Source organism: Heptranchias perlo, chromosome 39 (genome assembly GCF_035084215.1).
Source record: "Heptranchias perlo isolate sHepPer1 chromosome 39, sHepPer1.hap1, whole genome shotgun sequence".
Classification (NCBI taxonomy): domain Eukaryota; kingdom Metazoa; phylum Chordata; class Chondrichthyes; order Hexanchiformes; family Hexanchidae; genus Heptranchias; species Heptranchias perlo.
This window is the reverse complement of record NC_090363.1, coordinates 11,859,679-11,878,358: the sequence shown is the minus strand read 5'-3', so window position 1 is coordinate 11,878,358 and position 18,680 is coordinate 11,859,679. Positions and strand designations below refer to the sequence as shown.

Here is an 18,680-nt window from a genome sequence, read left to right as displayed (position 1 = left end):
ATCTTAAACACCTCGATTAGATCACCACAATCAGGGAAGGGAGGACGAAAGGCGCGTTGGTGAGGATTGGGTGAAAGCTGGAATCAGTCAGACTCTGATCCTCTCTGAGTAACCTGCTGACACTCACTTATATAGAGAGCAACGGTCACTTGGAGTCGGGCTCGGAGGGCCTGGTGCCCACAATACTGCAGTGCAGCAAGGAGTCAGTGCCCGTGAAAAAAGAACAGAGAAAATCAGACGGATGGAAAGAAAAGAAAGAATATATCAGAGGCTGGGTGTGGAGTGAAGTTCCCTTTGTCAGCACTGTTCCGTGTCTCAGTGGTAGCGTTCCTCGCCTCTGAGTCAGGAGGTGGTGGGTTCAAGAGACTTGAGCACAAAACCCAGGTCGGCAGTACTGAAGGAGCTCTGCACTGTCGGAGGTGCTGTCTTTAGGATGTGATGCTAAACCGAGGCCCTATCCGCCCTCTCAATTGGACGTAAAAGATCCTAAGGCACTAATTCAAAAAAAAGCAGGTGTCTTGGCCAAGATGTATCCCTCAACCAACACCTAAAACAGATTGGCTGGTCATTATCTCATTCCTGTTTGTAGGACATTGCTGTACACCAATTAGCTGCTGTGTTTCTGTGAGGTTGTTCACTTTGGTAGGAAGAATAGAAAAACAGAATATTTTGTAAATGGTGAGAAACTATTAAATGTTGGTGTCCAGAGAGACTTGGGTGTCCTGGTACAAGAAACACAAATGTTAGCATGCCGGTACAGCAGGCAATTACGAAAGCAAATGGCATGTTGGCCTTTATTGCAAGGGGGTTGGAGTACAAGAGTAAGGAAGTCTTAATACAATTGTACAGGGCTTTGGTGAGACCTCACCTGGAGTACTATGTACAGTTTTGATCTCCTTATCTAAGGAAGAATTTACTTGCCTTAGAGGCAGTGCAACGAAGGGTCACTAGATTAATTCCTGGGATGAGAGGGTTGTCCTATGAGGAGAGGTTGAGTAGAATGGGCCTAAACTCTCTGAAGTTTAGAAGAATCAGAGGTGATCTCATTGAAACATATAAGATTACGAGGGGGCTTAACAGCCGAAATACTGAGAGATTGTTTCCCCTGGCTAGAGACTCTAGAACTAGGGGGAATAGTCTCAGGGTAAGGGGTCGGCCATTCAAGACTGAGATGAGGAGGAATTTCTTCATTCAGACAGTTGTGAATCTTTGGAATTCTCTACCCCAGAGGGCTGTGGATGCTCAGTCGTTGAGTATATTCAAGGCTGAGATCGCTAGATTTTTGGACTCTCGGGGAATCAAGGGATATGGAGATCGGGCGGGAAAGTGGAGTTGAGGTCGAAGATCAGCCATGATCTGATTGAATGGCGGAGCAGGCTCGAGGGGCCATATGGCCTACTCCTGCTCCTATTTCTTACGTTCTTATTATGTTTCCTACATTACAACAGTGACCACACTTCAAAAGTACTTCATTGGCCGTAAAGCGCTTTGGGACGTCCGGAGGTCGTAAAAGGCGCTATATAAAGGCAAGTTCTTTCTTCGTCGTACCTATTTTTGGTGGGCCCGATATTGAGTGCAGGGAAACAGAAAAGGATTGCTCGCCGGGATTTATAATTCAACTTTGGGACAATTCCGTGATGAGCCAGCAGCTCTGCTTATAATAATCTGGGCACATTGCCCACTTCATTAAGTAACCTTCTGTGCCACCACTGTGGTCAAACAAGTATAGTGACTCTGCGGTCCCTCAGAGTTGTTTACTCATGAATAAGTCGTTGACACCCACTCTTTAAACAAACGTGTACATATTTAAACGGGCAGATATGGAGAGAAAAGGGGTGCTGAGGTGACTCCTTTAACAGGCAAATCGTGACTCCTTTCCGAGCTGCGTGCATCAGGCAGATCGCAGCTGAGATCTGTGCTGAATTCGTCGATCTGAGCTCAGACCGCTTAAAACTGGTTTCAGAATCCCTGGGATAGAAAGAAAGAAAAGAACGTGCGTTTGTAATGGTGTCAGCTGTGGCTCAGTGGGTAGCACCACCTCACCTGTGAGTCAGAAAGTTGTGGGTTCAAGTCCCACTCCAGGAAGCTTAAGCGAATAAACCCAAAGCTGACACTCCCAGTGCAGTATTGAGGGGGTGCTGCACTGTTTGGAGGTGCTGTCTCTCAGGTGAGATATTAAATCAAGGCTCTGTCTACCCTTTCAGGTGGACGTAAAATGGGAGTGATTTTAACCCCCAAGAACGGGCGGATTGGGGGCAGCTGGGAGTTGAAAATAGTTGTTTTTTTGGGGTCGCAACTGCAAAATTTTCGGACTTTGCATTTCCCAGTGGGAAGCCTGGACTTTTACGCGCCGACGTTAAACTCGGAAATAAAACATCACTAAAAAAAGAGATTGTCTGGTCATTGTCACATTGCTGTTTGTGGGATCTTGCTGTGCGCAAATTGGCTGCTTACATTACAACAGTGACTACATTTCAAAAGTACTTCATTGGCTGTAAAGCGCTTTGGGATGTCCTGAGGTCATGAAAGGCACTATATAAATGCAAGTCTTTTTCTCATAGAATCATAGGAAGGTTATAGCACGGAAGGAGGCCATTCGGCCCATCGAGTCCGCGCCGGCTCTATGCAAGAGCAATCCAGCTAGTCCCACTCCCCCGCCCTTTCCCCGTAGTCCTGCAATGTTTTTCCTTTGAAGTACTTAGCCAGTTCCCTTTTGAAGGCCATGATTGAATCTGCCTCCACCACCCCCTCGGGCAGCGCATTCCAGATCCCAACCACTCTCTGTGTAAAAAAGTTTTTCCTTAAGCCGCCTCTGGTTCTTTTGCCAATCACCATAAATCTATGTCCTCTAGTTCTTGACCCTTCCGCCAATGGGAACAGTTTCTCTCTATCTACTCTGTCTGGACCCACCATGATTTTGAACACCTCTATCAAATCTCCTCGCAACCGTCTCTGTTCCAAGGAGAACAACCCCAGCTTCTCCAGTCTATCCACGTAACTGAAGTCCCTCATCCTTGGAATCTTTCCCGTAAATCTCTTCTGCACTCTCTCTAAGGCCTTCACATCCTTCCTGAAGTGCGGTGCCCAGAATTGGACACAATACTCCAGTTGTGGCCAGTTTTATAATAATATCTTGCAAATTCTCAGGAAGTCCCAAAGCACCGCACATCCAATGAAGTACTTTTGAAGTGTAGTCACTGTTGTAACGGGGGGCACGTTTGCAATTGGCAAGATTCCACGAACAACAATCAGCGGAATGACCAGGTAATCGATATTTGGTGGCGTTGGTTCAAGGATGAACATTGGCCGAGACACCAGGAGAACTCCCTTGCTCTTCTTTCATTAGCGGCAGTGGGGTCTCTAACGTCCGCCCGAGAGGGCAGACGTGGCCTCGGCTTAACGTCTCTTCCGAAAGACGGCACCTTTGACAATGCAGCACTCCCTCAGTACTTTCACTGAGGCGTCAGCCTAGATTATGCACTCAAGTTCCTGGAGTGGGGCTCGACCCTATGACCTTCCGACTCAGGGGCGAGAGTGCCGCCCCACTGAGTCAAAAAGGAGTAAAATTCCAGGAGTTCCCGTTCCTGACTGCCAGCCATCGACTCGCTCTGGAAAGCTTGGGCGCCTGGAATCCGGGAGCCCGGCTCTGATATTGCTCCCGTGACCCGACAGCCTGGCGTCGCTCAACGAGGGACGGCCGCCAGGTCCTTGCAGGTGAGAAGGGGCAGGATTGGCGGGCGACTGAAACTGGAGTGCTTTGTGGTCGGTTGTATCAAGCGGTGAAACTCCACTGAGTGGATTACAAGGAAAGCGTCGCCATGGGAACGGTGAAACAATGTTCCTTATTGTCCCTGCTCTTCCATGCAAGGCCTAGCGTGGAGTTGGGTTGCTGAGAAAATCAGTTCGCGCTGTCCCGGTAATCCTATCAGTCACCACGTGGCTGCACTCAACTGACCTTCTGGGCCTCTCCTGCTATGTTTCCTGGAGAACCATTTCTCTAATGGCATGTTGCTTCCAGGCTCGAACAGGGCCACTGAGGTTTTATTCGCTGTTTGTCAGAGGTCTTCCAGAAAATTACGGCAAGGGAGGGTGTGCCCTTTTGCCATTGAGTTCACAATACTTTAGAGGGGCTCCGTGCATATTTGCATAGGGACAGGAGTAGGCCATTCAGCCCCTCAAGCCTGTTCCGCCATTCAATTAGACGGTGGCTGATCTGTATGTTAACTCCATTTAGCCGTCTTGGTTCCACATCCCTTAATACCCATGCCTAACAAAAATCGATCAGTCTGTTGAGTCAAATGCTTTGCCTCATTATGTACTTCTGCCTCTGGTATTCCCTTTAATCCGCTATGCTTGCCTCTGACTTCCCCCATCTTGACTGGTGGCTATAATGGTCTAATGTCTCCACTTAAGTTTATATGGTGCAGTGTCCATGTTCACAGCAGCGTACGGCTGGAGTGACTGTGTTAAGTCGGAGTGTCTGTGTTAAAGGCACCGTGAGGTTGGATTGTGTGTTAATAGCAGACTGATAGCAGGGTGATCTGATCGAAGTTTATAAGATATTAAGGGGAACAGATAGGGTGGAAAGAGAGAAACTATTTCCGCTGGTTGGGGATTCTAGGAGTAGGGGGCACAGTCGAAAAATTAGAGCCCGACCTTTCAGGAGCGAGATTAGAAAACATTTCTCACACAAAGGGTGGTAGACGTTTGGAACTCTCTTCCGCAAACGGCAATTGATACTAACTCAATTGCTAAATTTCAATCTGAGATAGATAGCTTTTTGGCAACCAAAGGTATTAAGGGATATGGGCCAAAGGCAGGTATATGGAGTTAGATCACAGATCAGCCATGATCTTATCAAATGGCGGAGCAGGCACGAGGGGCTGAATGGCCTACTCCTGTTCCTATGATGTGCTGCAGATATATTTTCTCCACCACCTAAATGCAGCTTAAAGTCAGTGGGAGACCACAGCTCTCGTGTTAATGCCAGTAAGGTGTATGTACCACCAGTTCTAGCAAAAAAGTAATCAAAAAGTCAAATGGATTGTTCGCCTTTATAGAGGGCTAGAATATAAAGGGGGAGGAAGTTTTCCAACAGCTGTACAAAGCCCTGATTAGACCACATCTGGAGTACTGTGTACAGTTCTGGGCACCGCATCTTAGAAAGGACATACTGGCCTTGGAAGGAGTGCAGTGCAGATTCACCAGAATGTTCCCAGGGCTCCAAGAGTTAGATGATGAGGCGAGATTACATTCCTGGAATGCAGGAGGTTAAGGGGTGATTTGATCGAAGTTTTTAGGATTTTGTAAGGAACTGATAGGGTAGATGGAGAGAAACTTTTTCCGCAGGTGGGTGAGTCCAGGACAAGGGGGGACGTAACCTTAAATTCAGAGCCAGGCCATTCAGGAGAGAAGCTGGGAAACATTTCTTCATGCAAAGGGCGGTAGAAGTGCGGAGCTCTCTCCCACAAAAAGCAGTAGATGCCAGCTCAATTAATCATTTTAAATCTGAGATCGATAGATTTTTGCTAGCCGAGGGTATTGAGGGATATGGAGCCAAGGCGAGTGGACGGAGTTAGGATACAGATCAGTATTGATCACAATGAATGGCGGAACAGGCTCGACGGGCTGAACGGCCTTCTCTTGTTCCTTTGATATAAAAACAGAACCACATGGACGTAGGGCCGCCAGCTGTGGAACACCTGCGTCTCTGGAGCCAGCCGTCCCACGCCGACTCCCCTTCCTCATAAGTTCACTGAGTCCTGGGTCAATTTTAACCCAACCGGCCCGTCAGGAAACAGGCGGCAATCGGGTGCAACGCTGGTTTTACTCCCCGCCCCGATTTCACCCTCCATCGAAGTCAATATCGGGCGGGGTTTAAAACCAGCGTACCACCCGATCCCGTGGGACTCCCGCCCGGGCGAGTTAGATTAAAATTATTCCCCGGGGCTAGTGTTTGACACATTTTGCCCTCTGTGCCTCCTCTCCGGCCGTTTCTCCGGCAGCTTTCGTCGCTAATGCTTTTAAAACTTTCAATGCTCCTTTCATTCCAATTTGCTCGCTGTTTTGTACTCGGGAATCCGAGCCCAATCAGCTGCAAAATCATTGCGTAGTTACCAGCGAGGCACTCGTAATGTGGTGCTGGAAACATGACACCGTGGAGGGGCGAGAAACTGCAGGCTGGATGCATGAGTTTTATATATAGAGAAAATTAAGATATTTCATAATGTCGCGCAGTCACCTAAAATTACTTGTTTATGCTTTTAAAAAAATATGTTCTTGAGATGTGGGCTACGCTTCCCACTGGGGAACGAAAAGTCTGAAAATTTGGCGGTTGCCACCCAAAAAATCAACACCCGCTCTTGGGGTTTAAAATCACCCCCATGATTTCCAAACTGTTTAACCGAGGCCGCGATATACCTTTAAAAGAAAGTACCGCGGCTGCAGTAAGTACAAAGTGAGGAGCTGGCTTTCTACCCTGCCTCCATCCTGTTTAGAGAGAGAGATTTCTGGGGGAGCCTAAGGGCCACATGCCAGAAAAGATTATTGTGCAAAGGAAGCCGTTGTTTTCGCTGTAAATAAACCATCTGCCATCGGGGAATGAATAGATTATAAACCACAAGACTATAATGTACCCACCTCTTCCCGTTTACATCGAGCCATTTCCCAAAAGATGGGGTTACCCTTTCTCCTGCCTGCTCTCAATGGTGTGCTCTGGAGGGGAATTAACCTGCCCGCCCACTTCTTCCCATTTCCAGATACACACTGAGAGGCCTGTTCCCCACAGAGGCCTTCACCCTTTCCTCTACCTCTTCCCATTTACACTACACTCCGGGCAACCAGGACCCTGGTCACAGGCCCCATCTTCACAAGTTAGTGACCAGAGACATTTAAGATAGAAATGGGGGAGATCATTGATAAACTAATCAAACTTAGAGAGGATAAAACCACTGATCCACATGGATTGCATCCGTGAATATTAAAAGAAGTTAGGGAAGAGATAGCAGAGGCACTATGACATATATGTAAACATTCATTAGAAAAGGGAATAGTGCCAGAGGACTTGCGGACAGCTAATGTTATTCCTGTATTTAAAAAGGGAGATAAACTAAGTCCAGGGAACGATAGACCAGTTAACTTAATGTGTTGGTCGGAAAGATAATGGAATCTTTACTCAAAGGTGTAATAGAAAAACATCAAGAAAACAAAAATATAATAAAGAATAGTCAGTATGGATTTCAGAAGGGAAAGTCATGCTTGGCCAACCTTATTTAATTCTTTGAAGTAACAGAAAGAGTAGATAAGGGTAATGTAGTAGATGTAATATATTTGGATTTTCAAAAGGCTTTCGATAAGGTACCGCATTGTAGACTCATGACTAAGGTCAGAGCATGTGGAGTCAGGGGACAGGTAGCAGAATGGATAGCAAGCTGGCTACAAAACAGAAAAACAGAGAGTGGGGGTTAAGGGTCATTACTCAGACTGGCAAAAGGTGGGAATTGGTGTTCCACGGGGATCAGTCCTGGGACCATTGTTGTTCCCAATTTACATTAACAATTTGGACTTGGGAATCAGAAGTACAATTTCAAAATTTGCAGATGACACAAAATCGGAGGGTGTGGTTAATACAAAGGAAGAATGCATCAAAATGCAAGAGGATATTAATAAACTTGCAGAATGGGCGTGTAATTGGCAAATGAATTTCAATATAGATAAGTGTGAGGTGGTGCATTTTGTTAGGAAGAATAAGGAGGCCACCTACTGCTTGGATAATAAGAGTCTAAATGGGATAGAGGAGCAAAGGGATCGCAGGGTACAGATACACAAATCACTAAAAGTGGTGACACAGGTTAATAAGGCCATAAAAATGGCAAACCAAGCACTGGGGTTCATTTCTAGAGGGATAGAATTGAAAAGCAAAGACGTTATATTAAACTTTGGTTAGACCACACTTGGAGTATTGGGCACAGTTCTGGTCTCCATATTATAAAAAGGATGAAGAGGCATTGGAGAGGGTGCAAAAAAAGATTCACAAGAACAATGCCAGAACTGAAAGGATATTCTTATCAGGAAAGACTAATCAGGATGGGGCTCACTTCTCTAGAAAAGATAAGACTGAGCGGTGACCTGATAGAAATCTTGAAGATAATGAAAGGGTTTGATAGGGCAAATGTAGAGAAAATGTTTCCACTTGTGGGGGAGTCCAAAACTAGAGGTCATAAATATAAAATAGTCACCAATAAATCCAATAGGGAATTCAGGAGAAACTTCTTTACCCAAAGAGTGGTGAGAATGTGGAACTCGCTCCCACAAGGAGTAGTTGAGGCCAATAGCACAGATGCATTTAAGAGGAAGCTAGATAAACACATGAGGGAGAAAGGAATAGGAGGATATGCTGATAGGGTTGGATGAAGTTGGGAGGGAGGAGGCTCGTGTGGAGCATAAACGCCAGCATAGACCAGTTGGGCCGAATGGCCTTTTTCTGAGCTGTAGGCTTGATGCAACTCGATGTAACGTCCATGGGTTAGGGTCTGGGCACAATGTCAGGCCCTTATTAAAGAGACACTTCCACGTGTTAGGGTCTGGGTACGATATCTAGATGCCGATGCTAATTACTTCCGCGAGTTACAGTCGGAGGCCAGAAGAATTCCCACCCAACTTTAGGGCCTTCAGTTCAGATTATGTCAATTGTATATCTAATATAATCATCAAATCGATCAATTGTGACTCATTGGAGTGATGAAGTTTGGTCAGCTGAATGTTTCAGGGCAGGAGGTAGTGCTGTCTGTGTCACACAGGCTGGTTTGGAGGGAATTACTCTGTGTATAGTAACATACCGTTTCCCTGGCTAATGCGTTGTGAGACCAGCAGCTGACTGACTCAGAGGTGAGAATGCTGCCCACTGAGCCACGGCTGACGCCTGAAGGAATGCTGCGTTGCCGTAGGTACTGTCCTTTGATTGAGACATTGATGCAAAGCTCTATCTGCGTGTTCTAGCGGATGTTACAGACCTCCCCATGGCTAACGTTGCTCCCTCAGGAAACTTCCCCGCCAAAAGTGAATCAGCTGGTCCTTCAACTCATTGACGTTGGTAAGACTTTATTGAGCCTTGTGTTTTCTTTCATTACTGTGTCAGGCCATGTTCTGGTTTTTGCCATCTCTGGTTTGGAATGAGTTTACAGTAACAGATTGTATTTACAGTTCACAACATTGCAGATTACCACAGCTTTGGACTGAAATCCTCCGTGAAATGATCAGCTGAGCCTCTCCGCTGATACTCTGTCAGGCTGTCCCTGTGAGGACATTCTCTACACACTAGGCCTGTTCCCTTACTTCCCGATAATGTCACATTGTGCACCACTCCCTTTTCCTGCGCCGACTTCCTCTGTACTAACAATACTCCTTAAATAAACACTGGCAGGCAGTCCAGGAGCTGACAATCAGCAATAGAAAGTGTTTAAGTTAAACAACACCCTCCTGAAACTCCAGCCACCCCTAGATGTGCCTTACCCCCTTATCAGTAGCAGAGTAGAAGTGAACAGGTCAGCCATTTCTCTCTCTGGGTCTTTCACCCTCCTCCACTCCAACCTCAATCAGCTCCTTCCCCTGTTCTACACTCACTATCCCCTCTGTCTGTCCGATTACGCATTCCGACTGTATCTCCCCTCTATTTCTCTCCTCAAATTGAAAATATGTTTTTTTTTCACAATTTCGTCGAGAAGGAAATCTTGCGACCGCCAGGCTGCACATCTCTGCTCAGGCTATGTACATCGGCAGGCAAACCGCACGCACCATATAGAGACCATAGGGGTCATTTTAACCTAGCCGGCCCAGCGGGAACGAGGAAGGTTCAGGGCACCTTTTGTACACCCCGCCCGAGCGTGACATCAGGCACGATGTAAAATGGGCATTTCATCCCAAACTCACCCCATTCCCAACGGAGGGGTGAGGTTAAAATCGCAGGACTGAGGGAGTGCTGCACTGTTGGAGGTGCCATCTTTCAACTGAGACATGAACTGCCCTCTCAGGCGAACGTAAAAGATCCCACGGCCACTATTTCAAAGAAGAGCAGGGGAGTTCTCCCCGGTGTTCTGGACAATATTTATCCCTCAACCAACATCAGTAAAAAAACAGATTATCTGATCATTATCACATTGCTGTTTGTGGGATCTTGCTGTGCCCAAATTGGCTGCTACGTTTCCTACATTACAACAGTGACTACACTTCAAAAGTACTTCATTGGCTGTAAAACACTTTGGGACGTCCTGAGGTCGTGAAAGGCGCTATATAAATGCAAGTCTTTCTTTTACCCCACTCAGGTCTCGCCAGATAGAATCTTATCAATAATGCGGGTGATTTGTTAGCATTTAAGTGCACTCAGGAATCAGCATTCCCGCTGCCTCTAGGACTTTTAAATGCAAAATTGTAGTACTCGGTCGGCAGATTGTGTTACACGGAGCAAGTGTGGAAATTGCGGGATTTGTTGCAGGATGTGCAGCTGTGCTCAAACACTTGACCTGGCTTTCGGGAATCTCGACTGAAGGGAAATTCCCAACTCCACGATGGGTCATTGGCTTTGAACAGAGTAGATGAGCCATTCACCCATCACCCCCACTGTGCTCGCTGACCTACATTTGCTTCCGGTCCAGCAATGCCTCAAATTTAAAATTCTCATCCTTGTGTTGCACTCAACCCATGGACTCGCCCCTCCCTCCCTATCTCTGTAACCTCCTCCAGCCCTACAACCCTCCTGGATCTCTGCGTTCCTCCAATTCTGGCCCTGATTTCCTTCACCCCTCCATTGCCTTCAGCTGCCTAGGCCCTGAGCTCTGGAACTCCCTCCCGAAACCTCTCCGCCTCTCTCTCCTCCTTTAAGACGCTCCTTAATATCTACCTCTTTGACCAAGCTTTTGGTCACCTGTCCTAATACCTCCTGATGTGGCTCGGCTTCAATTTCTATCTGACTGCGCTCCTGTGAAGTGCCTTGGGTCTTCTTACTACCTTAAGTATAAATACAGGTTGTTATTGTTGGAAGCTCCCAGATTCGATCCCCAATCTGAGCTGAATTGGCAGCTCCCAACTCTGCAGGTCACCACAACCGGCCTCAGCATTCCTGGTTCGAGGAGAGCAAAATCCACCTGGTTATCGCTATCCGACAATTCGCGGCGGAAGCTCGAGTGTGCGGGCGTTGGGTAGAAACGTAATTGGGCTCAGTTGCAATGGCCCCCATGGTGGAATGGCCACCGACACCCATCGTCAAACCTCGCAAGTCAATAACGGCCACCCGCAGGCGATAAAGGAAGTGGCCAGCGCCCGTGGAAACCCATTCCAGAAAGGAGTCAACACCTTTAGGCAGGGAGGGGAGGAGAGGAGAGAAACATTAGTGAGGATAGATAAAGCAATTGAATATCTGGCCCATTGGGATGCCAGTGAGGAGTTACAAAGCTGGAATGAAACAGTAGGTGAAAAAATAAATCAGTTGAGACAAAAACGGAACGCAATCAACAGTTAAAAAGGTCAACGAGTTCTACTTCTGTATCTGTATCGCCCCTTGCTAATCGGTCTGAGGGGAAATATGGTCCTTGCCCCTTCCATTATCCCGAGAGGAAATTTGGTCATTACCCCTTCCAAAGGTCAGGCACACACATATCATTTCACCGTGTTATGACACCCAGCACAATAATGGGCACTTTGTGTCTGTTCAAAGGACATCCTGTTTACCATTGTTTTCCAACCCAGAGGTCAAGGTCACTGGAAAAAAACTGTCGGGAACTGAGCCACTTGGAAAATTCGGACTAGGGGGGAAAATATGAGCCAAGTGCATCTTGAAAGTTCAGGAGCTGGATAATCCGAACGGCAATACTGTGGACGCAGGACGAGGTGCTGCTGTTTCATCTCTCGGGCCAAGATACATATCCAAGCCGCATTCACTGGGGTAATGTTTCCTCCCTCTATCTGCCGACTAAAGCAAAATAACTTTCAATGTTATTAACGGACTCCCTACTTCACCCAAGTCCAAAACTGGCCATAATGCAGAATTAACTTGCACTTGGAGAGGGTGCCGAGGAGATTTACTAGAATGGCACCAGGGATGAGGGACTTCAGCTATGTGGAGAGACTGGAGAAGCTGGGGATGTTCTCCTTAGAGCAGAGAAGGTTAAGAGGAGATTTAATAGAGGTGTACAAAATCATGAGGGGTTTTGATAGAGTAAATAAGGAGAAACTGTTTCCAGTGGCAGAAGGGTCGGTAACCAGAGGACACAGATTTGAGGTAAATTGGCAAAAGAACCAGAGGTGAGATGAGGAGAAATCTTTTTAAGCAGCGAGTTGTTATGATCTGGAAGCAGATTCAATAGTAACTTTCAAAAGGGGAGTGGGACTAATTGGATAGCTCTTTCAAAGGGTCAGCACAGGCACGAAGGGCTGAAAGGCCTCCTTCTGTGCTGCATGTTTCTATGATTCTATTCTATAAATGGACACTATGGGGCCTATTTTGCAGTCTCGGGATATGACAGCAGGATCAGGGCTGTTGTGCACTGGCCATGCCCGCAGTGAAATCAGTCGACCGTGCATGATAGCTCATTTAACCGGTTTATTACAGCTCTCAGGGCATAGGGTCTGAAATGCTGGGAGTGCCCCAGAAACGGGGGCTGGGATGTTAGCCGCCATCAGCCAGTGAGTGGGCTTTACTCTTGGGTCGAACCTGTGCTGCCAATTTTTTGGGGGGGCTTCAATCACTGGGCAATTACACCCCCCGCTGGATCTGATCGTTGAGAACTTAGTGTTTGATGGGACAGTGTAGAGGGAGCTTTACTCTGCATCTAACCCGTGCTGTACCTGCCCTGGGAGTGTTTGATGGGACAGTGTAGAGGGAGCTTTACTCTGTATCTAACCCGTGTTGTACCTGCCCTGGGACTGTTTGATGGAACAGTGTTGAGGGAGCTTTACTCTGTATCTAACCCGTGCTGTACCTGCCCTGGGAGTATTTGATGGGACAGTGTAGAGGAAGCTTTACTCTGTATCTAACCTATGCTGTACCTGCCCTGGGAGTGTTTGATGGGACAGTGTAGAGGGAGCTTTACTCTGTATCTAACCCATGCTGTACCTGCCCTGGGAGTGTTTGATGGGACAGTGTAGAGGAAGCTTTACTCTGTATCTAACCCGGGCTGTACCTGCCCTGGGAGTGTTTGACGGGACAGTGTAGAGGGAGCTTTACTCTGTCTCTAACCCGTGCTGTACCTGCCCTGGGAGTGTTTGACGGGACAGTGTAGAGGGAGCTTTACTCTGTATCTAACCCATGCTGTACCTGCCCTGGGAGTGTTTGATGGGACAGTGTAGAGGGAGCTTTACTCTGTATCTAACCCATGCTGTACCTGCCCTGGGAGTGTTTGATGGGACAGTGTAGAGGGAGCTTTACTCTGTATCTAACCCATGCTGTACCTGCCCTGGGAGTGTTTGATGGGACAGTGTAGAGGAAGCTTTACTCTGTATCTAACCCGGGCTGTACCTGCCCTGGGAGTGTTTGACGGGACAGTGTAGAGGGAGCTTTACTCTGTATCTAACCCGTGCTCTACCTGCCCTGAGAGTGTTTGATGGGACAGTGTTTGATGGGACAGTGTAGAGGGAGCTTTACTCTGTATCTAACCCGTGCTCTACCTGCCCTGAGAGTGTTTGATGGGACAGTGTAGAGGGAGCTTTACTCTGTATCTAACCCGTGCTGTACCTGCCCTGGGAGTGTTTGATGGGACAGTGTAGAGGGAGCTTTACTCTGTATCTAACCCGGGCTGTACCTGCCCTGAGAGTGTTTGACGGGACAGTGTAGAGGGAGCTTTACTCTGTATCTAACCCGTGCTCTACCTGCCCTGGGAGTGCTTGATGGGACAGTGTAGAACAGTAGAAAAGCATTCCAACCACAGCAGTGATGTCCCTCACATGGTTTGACGAGCACTAAAAAACCCACCCAAATGATACAATTTGAAGAGATTACAAGGTTAGAAAGGGAGGATTGCACTGAGGTCACTTAGTTACCGTCAGAAACTATCTATGGAGCAGAGTCACAGTACAACACAAGAAACGTACTATTTGTCCCCTCTTCTGGTGGTGCTGGTTTATGTTGAGATTTTGCTCCATGCCGTACCAGCCTCTCTCAGGCTCTTTGCCCAAGTGGGTATTTGGCCAATGAAATCCTAAGCAGCAAGTGCAAGGAGCCTCCTGTATTCCAACAGGCATTGCAGCCAACCCCGACTCTGACTTCAGCAAACACGTGCCCTTTACAGTAGCGATGCACTGCGACAGCTATTAGGAGCTGGAACACTGGCTATTTTCTCATGTAGTGTGGAGCGTCAGCTGTGGCTTAGTGGGTAGCAGTCATGCCTCGGAGTCAGAAAATTGTGGGTTCAAGTACTGAGGGAGTGCTGCACTGTCGGAGGTGCCGTCTTTCAGATGAGACGTTAAACCCCGTCTGCCCTCTCAGGTGGACGTGAAAGATCCCATGGCATTATTTCGAGGAAGAGCAGGGGAGTTCACCCTGGTGTCCTGGCCGATATTTATCCCTCAACCAACATCACTAAAAATTGATTATCTCGTTGCTGTTTGTGGGATCTTGCTGTGTGCAAACTAGCTGTTGTGTTTCCTACATTACAATAGCGGCTACACTTGTAAAGCACTTTGGAACGTCCTGAGGTCGGGAAAGGCGCTATATAAATGCGAGTCTTTCTCTTTTGTTTATGTCTCTAGCTTGGCGGCTGCAGTACCTGATTTCCCTCTTGAGACCAGACAACTTGGCACAAATTGATGATTGGACTTGGGACCTTCCTGTTCCACAGAAGTTCAGATACACAATGTCTTCAGCGACTGAGCCATGCAGGAAAGGCACATTACAAAGAGCTATCTAATACTGGGAAGCATAGCAGAATCACCTCCATCAGGTGTAAGAATATACATTCGCAACTATGTATTCCAAATGATGAGGGGTTTTGATAGTGTACATAAGGAGAAACTGTTTCCATTGGCAGGAGGGTCGGTAACCAGAGAACGCAGATTTAAGATAACTGCCAAAGAACCAGAGGGGGGGGGGGGGAAGACGAGGAGATTTTTTTTTATCTTAGCGAGTAATGATGAACGCAGATTCAATAGTAACCTCCAAAAGGGAATTGGATAAATACTTCAAAAGAAAAAAATTGCTGGGCTACAAGGAAAGAGCAGTGGGAATAATTGGATTGCTCTTTCAGGGAGCCGGCACAGGCACGATGGGCCGAACGGCCTCCTTCCGTGCTGCAAATTTCTACGATTCTGACTCTTCGGGAACTACTCAGGTTATTGACGTTAATCGGTTGCTAGACTGCTGGGCGCCAATCATGGCGTTTTTCTGTCGGGGAAATAAAGAACTCCATCAATTAGCTCCAAAATACCAAATAATCTTCATCCCGCTGGTGAACTGGTTTGGAATCTCTCATAATCCTCGCTGCAGGATCCAGTGCTACATCTCCCTCCCCGCCTTCCTCTTCCAACTTCTTCCTCCCAGAGACTGTTGCTGCATGCATACAGCCGAGGGGAAGGAAGGATTGTGACGCAGCCAAACGTCGAGGAGAGGCTGAATCTTCTGGCCGTCTTTTTATTTCAAACCAGAAGTTATGTCCGAGAGGAGAGCTGGTGGGTCAGCATCACCTATCCAGGGGGTAAGAAGGGTTAACAAAGGCCTATTACTGATCAAAAAGGCTAATGGAATGTTGGCCTTTATCTCAAGGGGGCTGGAATACAAAGGGGAGGTAGTCGTGCTTCAGCTGTACAGAGCCTTGGTCCGACCCCATCTGGAGAACTGCATTCAGTTTTGGGCACTGCACCTCTGGAAGGACATATTGGCCTTGGAGGGCTTAAAAGAGTTAAATTATGAGGACAGGTTGCATAGACTAGGCTTGTATTCCCTTGGGTATAGAGGTGATCTCATTGAGGTGTTTAAAAGGATTTGATAGGGTAGATACTGAGAAACTATTTCCTCCAGTGGGGGAATCCAGAACATAGAATCATAGTAGTTACAACATGGAAACAGGCCCTTCGGCCCAACATGTCCATGTCGCCCAGTTTATACCACTAAGCTAGTCCCAATTGCCTGCACTTGGCCCATATCCCTCTATACCCATCTTACCCATGTAACTGTCCAAATGCTTTTTAAAAGACAAAATTGTACTCGCCTCTACTACTGCCTCTGGCAGCTCGTTCCAGACACTCACCACCCTTTGAGTGAAAAAATTGCCCCTCTGGACCCTTTCGTATCTCTCCCCTCTCACCTTAAATCTATGTCCCCTCGTTATAGACTCCCCTATCTTTGGGAAAAGATTTTGACTGTCTACCTTATCTATGCCCCTCATTATTTTATAGACTTCTATAAGATCACCCCTTAACTTCCTGCTCTCCAGGGAAAAAAGTCCCAGTCTATCTAACCTCTCCCTATAAGTCAAACCATCAAGTCCCGGTAGCTAATGGGTATAACCTTAAAATTAGAGCTGGGCCATTCAGGAGCTAGATCAGGAAACTTTTTCACACAAAGGGGAGTGGAAATCTGGAACTCTCTCCCCCCAAAAGTCTCCGGATGCTGGGGGGGGGGGGGTCAATTGAAATTTTCACGACTGAGATCAATAGATTTTTGTTCGTTAAAGGCATCAAGGGATATGGAACAAAAGTGGGTCAATGGAGTTGAGGAGCAGATCAGCCATGATGTAATGAAACGATGGAACAGGCTCGAGGGGCTGAACGGCCTACTCCTGTTTCTACGGAAGGAAAGGGTAGGACACATAATTACTTACCCACATAACTGTCTTCTTCCTGATAGTGTTGGCATCTTTTAAGCAACATAAATATTTATCCGCTAAAAATTAATTTTTGTCAACAGCAAATGCCAAATATCGTGGTGAAGTCAGATGAACATTATATGGGGAGCTTCTGTGAATCTTCAATATGATAAACTGTTCTGACAGCCCCAAAAAAAGGCCGACTGTCAGCATGAGTTTTGTGCCATACAAGAGAACTCCACACTTGCTTCCCCATAACAAATGTCATCAGGTGAACTGGCACCATCCAGGAACTGGCTCCTGACATTAAACAGAATTAATCTTTATTATAACATAAATATTTATACATATCTTTTTAAAAGGCACCAACAAAACTATAAACTATACTCGCTGCCCGAATTGGTGGTAGAGGCAGGGACCCTCAACTCTTTAAAAAGTACCCAGACCTGCACCTAAAGTGCTGTAAGCTGCAGGGCTATGGACCGGGTGCTGGAAGGTGGGATTCGAATGGGCGCCTGGTTGTTCTTCGAGCCGGCACGGACACGATGGGCCGAATGGCCCCCTTCTGAGCTGTATCCTTTCTATGGGACATCAATGTGGAAAGTTGCCTGTTTCCTAAGCTTTCCTTTAAAATATAGAAACACCGTAACTTAGAAATTACAGTGTGTGATCGTTTAAAGGATTTGCGCTAAATGTTTCTGCTGTCTTAAAATAAATGGTTTGACACTTCAAACAGTCGAGAAGTAATTTTGTAAAAGTGTGCTAAATATTTCTGTGTTATTTTCTAGGCTAATCCATATCCACCTATCGATAATATATTGAACATCTTATATACAGAAAGAAAATCAGAAGGTCACGTGTTCAAGTCCCACTCCGGAGACTTGAGCACATAATCCAGGCCGACACTCCCAGTGCCAGCACTGAGGGAGTGCTGCACTGTCAGAGGTGCCGTCTTTCGGATGAGACTTTAAGCCGAGGCCCCATCTGCCCTCTCAGGTGGACGGTACTGCTCGAGGAAGAGCAGGGCAGTTCGCCCAACATTACTTAAAAAGCAGATGATCTGGTCATTATCATGTTGCTGTTTGTGGGATCTTGCTGTGCGCAAATCGGCTGTTGCAATTCCTAAATTACATGAGTGACTACACCTCAAAAGTACTTCATTGGCTGTAAAGTGCTTTGGGACGTCCTGAGGTCATGAAAGGCGCTATATAAATGCAAGCTCTTTCTTTCTTTGAAGATCACCTGACAGTGTTGGCCACCTGGCTTCTTGGTAAAGCAAAATGGCGCCTTTAGATCTTAACTGAGGAGCCCCTGAAAACCTGCAGTAATTACAGTGCGAACTACCACACTGGAGTGACCAGGACGAAAATTTGGCCATCTGGGGGCAGAGATTGGGGCAGGACCTGATCATGCTGCACTCTGCCCGTCAAAATTACCGTTCCCATTGGGGGTGGACACCCGATAAAGCTGCCCACAATGGCCGGGTGCCTGCATCTTCCGGAACAATCTCAAACGGCCCATTTCCTACGTTGGCGCCCTTAACAACGCAGGGTGAGGGACACCCCTGCGTGTCCCCGGGATTTCAATTGGCAAACGCCTCCAAAGCCCCTTTGGCAACTTATCGTGCTGAGGTTGGGCCCGGCTGCCAGATATCTCCCCCTTTCCTGAGGCGGGAGGGGCCTCAGTTGAGCTGTTAATGGCGTAGGCACACCCCTCCCCCTCCTCCTCCCCGCCGATCTGTGCAAAACACTCCTGACCCTAGAACTTGGGAGGTGGCCACAAAATAACCACTTTCTCTGGGAGCTCACTGTCCTGTGGCACAAAAAAAGATTTTTCTAATCTCTAACCTTGCTGGGGGCTTGTAGATCCTGTACTCACATCCTCCTGTCCCGC

The 18,680-nt window shown here is 47.2% G+C and overlaps 1 protein-coding gene and 1 long non-coding RNA gene across 6 annotated transcripts in view; one reads left to right on the top strand and one right to left on the bottom strand.

Moving 5' to 3' along the window:
* LOC137305248 (uncharacterized) overlaps positions 1–17,520 on the top strand; it is a 47,357-nt gene extending 29,837 nt beyond the window's left edge. For 2 of the 5 annotated variants that reach the window (XR_010958689.1, XR_010958692.1), the window contains exons 3-4: positions 11,740–11,935; positions 14,737–17,520. This is a non-coding gene — a long non-coding RNA (uncharacterized lncRNA). Of the gene's footprint in view, positions 1–8,997; positions 9,092–11,739; positions 11,936–14,736 lie in introns of all 5 variants that reach the window. The other 3 variants (XR_010958691.1, XR_010958693.1, XR_010958690.1) reach the window with 3 other exon arrangements.
* Positions 1–18,680, bottom strand: part of LOC137305246 (ral guanine nucleotide dissociation stimulator-like) — a 137,628-nt gene that overhangs the window by 114,718 nt on the left and 4,230 nt on the right. The window lies entirely within an intron of this gene.